Source organism: Pundamilia nyererei, unplaced genomic scaffold (assembly GCF_000239375.1).
Source record: "Pundamilia nyererei isolate P.nyererei 1_Seehausen unplaced genomic scaffold, PunNye1.0 scaffold00330, whole genome shotgun sequence".
Taxonomy (NCBI): Eukaryota; Metazoa; Chordata; class Actinopteri; order Cichliformes; family Cichlidae; genus Pundamilia; species Pundamilia nyererei.
The window spans coordinates 274,765-278,839 of record NW_005187731.1 but is presented as its reverse complement, the minus strand read 5'-3'; positions in this window follow the sequence as shown (position 1 = coordinate 278,839).

Sequence of the window (4,075 nt, the reverse complement as noted above, 5' to 3'; positions counted from 1 at the left end):
AGCTATAACTTAATTCAGTCAAAGCAACAAGATCCATGTTTACAGTGCTGTCATGTACAAGCTTCAGGCAACTGAAGCACAAATGGAAAGAGAAACCACTGAAACAGGTGACGCAAGGGAAGGTAAACACGTCCATCCTTCTTCTTCTGCTTATCCAGAGCCTGGATGTGATTGCAGCATCCTGAGAAGAGAACCCCAGACCTCCATCTTCTCTAGCCACCTCCTCTATCCAGGGGAGTGCAAGGAAGAGGACTCTTTTACTGGTATTACTGGTATTATAAATTGTACAGCACTTTGGGTGCACCTTTGCACTTTATTAAAAGCATTTTACTTGCACTTTATTTAGCACTGCACTTTAAGAATAGATTTGCACATCAATAACTATTTGCACACAAGAGGTTTAATTATTTATTGAGTATTTTAATAATTAGAAGGTAGGCACAGCTGCTCCTCATCAGGAAGTGTGGTGGTTGTCTGTGAGGAGGAAACAACTGTTACTGCGAGAAAATGAGGTCTACTGTTAAGGAAAACCTAATAGGCAAATGTGTGTGCAAAGTCTAGAGGTGCAAAGAAGTTGCTGTTGAAATGTGATTACTCACCTGTCTTTCCTGTGTCCTCTCCAGGGTGTCTGGGCAAATGTTTCCCCGGGGGTCTGGACACCATTTAAAGGTTCCAGCAGAGGCTGTGGGTTAAGGGAGTGTGGGGAATCTCTGTTCATGGGCTTTTGGTGTTTTTGTAATGATTTTAAGGTGTAAGGGTAAAGTGTAAAAATGTTTAATCATATGAAAATGGTCAAATGTATGTCTATATTTATTTATTAAAATGGTTTATTGTTGGTGGAAGGTTGGAATTTGGAAAACTCACCAGGAAAATAAACGCTTTAGTCCTTAACAGCTGAGAGTATTTCAGGCTGCCAGTCGTCATTAGCAGAGGGATTGTTTGTGCTGTGAGAGGGCTGATTGTCATGGCCTCAGAGCTATATAGGCAAATAAATGCATCTTGCTTCCACCATCTTGGTCTTCCGGGGCGATTTTGGCTCAAGAGTTGGGAGTTCGCCTTGTAATCGGAAGGTTGCCGGTTCGAGCCCCGGCTTGGACAGTCTCGATCGTTGTGTCCTTGGGCAAGACACTTCACCCGTTGCCTACTGGTGGTGGTCAGAGGGCCCGGTGGCGCCAGTGTCCGGCAGCCTCGCTTCTGTCAGTGCGCCCCAGGGTGGCTGTGGCTACAATGTAGCTGCCATCACCAGTGTGTGGATGTGTGGATGACTGAATGTGTAAAGCGCTTTGGGGTCCTTAGGGACTAGTAAAGCGCTATATAAATACAGGCCATTTTACCATTTTTTTTTTCCTCACTGTAAATCCAGCCACAAAAGGCCACGAGTGGTGTCAGAAGTTACAGGGAGGCATTCCCTAGGTAGCTAAGAGATATATCTCTGGCGTGTCCTGGGTCTGCACCCAGAACATCTCACCCAGATGGTCCCCAGGAAGCATCCTTGTCAGATGCCCAAAGCACCTCAACTGCCTTCTTTCAATGTAGAGTAGCGGTGCCTCTGGATGGCTGAGCTCCTCACCCTATCTCTGAGGGAGAAGCCAGCCACCCTTCGGGTAAAGCTCCTTTCCAGCACTTGTATCTGCAATCTCATTCAAAAGAGCTGTGATCGAACGATAGGTGAGCTTTTACGCTGAGCTCTCTTTACTGTAGGCCACCACTTGATGTCAGAGCGTGTGTCTGAATGTTATGTAAGAATGCTTGGATGTAGATGAAATCACTTTATGAAAGTGTGTGTGACTGGATGGAGAGAGTGCTCAAATTGAGTAGAAAGGCTCTACATACGTACCGGTCCATTTACCATATATTTGGTGTGTGTAGCAGTAATATGAGGAAGCCAGGCGACACACACACACACACACACACACTCATAGGCAGAGGGGACAGAGACTGCTCGTTTAACTAAAACAGATAGCTCAGCTGAAAATCAAAGTCAGCAGTTTGGCAGCATTTTGCTTCTGTATAATGCAGAAATTCTCTTTCTGAAAATAATGTTGGTGTTGCTGACAATGCAACAGTTCTGCTATATTTTCTCCTGCAATAGGCAGTAAAGAAAAACTCCTCTTTGTGGGTGAAGCAGACATCCTCAACTTTCAGATCTCAGCTCAGTGACCAGACAGCTTTTCATAGCGAAGGATTTTTCTATGGCTTACACTTTAAACTTGCTCTTTCACTGATCACTGTGCCTGCAGAAGCACTGACTGGCTGTGTCTCTGTCATTGTCAGAACTCTACAGTTGAACAGAACTGTACGATTTCATAATGTTTATCAATGTCAAACCTAAATGGGTAACAGCTGTTATTCAGCCCATAGAAACGACACAGAGTGGTCTCCTGCTGCAGGCGAGAACAGACTTTATCCAACACTGACATCTTGTGGAATACTTCAAACATATATGTGTGTGATGATTTCAAATCACAAAAGTTATTATGATTTGTTATGATTACTTTTATCCATGGAATGTGTGTATGTGGAAATATGTCTGTATACGACATTAAATAGGTCAATTGTATTTGAACGGGCGCCATCATGTGCGTATGAAAACAAAGGCACTGCGCATGCGCGTTTTACCCATATTCTATCGCCATATTTCACGGTATTACCATGAACAGTATGGTAATACCAGCCCTACTCCCACCCTCCCCTCTTTAAGTTTTTATGTTTGTGAACCAGGCTCAGCGGGCCCAACACGTTAAAGTCAACTCCAGAAATTCCAGAAATTGCAAAGAAAAACGTATATTTCCTAGTTCATGCCTAGATAATACAGACAAGAAAAGAAAGACACCACAACTGAGGATAGTCAAGAAAAATGGGTGAAGAAACCACCTAACTTACAATACAAGAAATGAAGGTCATTAGGGAAGTGACAGCCAAAACATCCCTATATTACCGTCTGACAGGGGGAGGTGCACTGTTGTTCTAAAGACAACGGATTATCACACACAAATTCCTACACTCCTCAGTGACAGCAATGCCAACGAAGCCCTAAAATGAGACCCCACAAGCAACAACAAAAAGAAAGTTATCAGTTGACCGCCTTTCATATCCCATCAGTACCCAGGGGATGCTATACCCTCTAGTTACGGACTTCCAAACATTCACAAAGAAGGAATCCCACTCAGACCCATTGTCAGCAGTATAAACTCTGCCACCTACAACATCTCCAATCACCTTGCCATCATCCTTGCTCCCCTTGTGGGGAACACCCTGCATCACATCAAAAGAAACATAACTTTCACCAGCGAAGATACAAAGGATAATAGTTTGCTATTTCTGGACTGTGCTGTGCACATTGAGGAGAATGGAAACCTGAATATATACCACATACAAATACCGGTACCTCCTCTTTGACTCCCACCACCCTCTGGAGCATTAAACTTTCAGGACCCTGTAACACCAGGCAGACAATGTTCCCCCCAAAGGCAGAAGGGAAAGAAAAGGAACACGCATGTAAAGAAATGTCTTTAAACATGTGGTTATCACAATTGGGCTTTCATCAAATCAGCAAAGATGCACAGAAAAGGTCAGACATCAACTAAGGAGAATCAGAAGGACAACCGGAATAATATTGTCATCCTTTATGTAGCAGGTATATCAGAGGAACTCAGGAAAGTTTTCTCCAAAGATGACACCCCAGTGTACTTCAGACCCAGCCATACAAAAGTAACTATTGCATTGCTTTAAAAAAAAAAAAACCCTCTGGGGTCCAGGTCATAATTGGCCATTTTTAACTACTTCTGATGTTTCCTCCACATTTCACCTTTAAAAACGATTTATTTGCCTTGTTTTGTCTGAATTTACAGTCATGTTTTCATTTTGACAAACTGTGTTAACACAACTGATCTAAAATCAGACAAAAAACATAAAATCCGAGTAGAAAAAGTTTTATTTTTTACTGTAACAACCACAAAGATGTTTAATGAATCATATTTTATAACTTTACATGTAAATATAAATGGTCAATTTTAAAATCCTGTGCACAAGTTTTGCAAACAGCAAAGATATTTGCAGCCATTTACCTTTTACC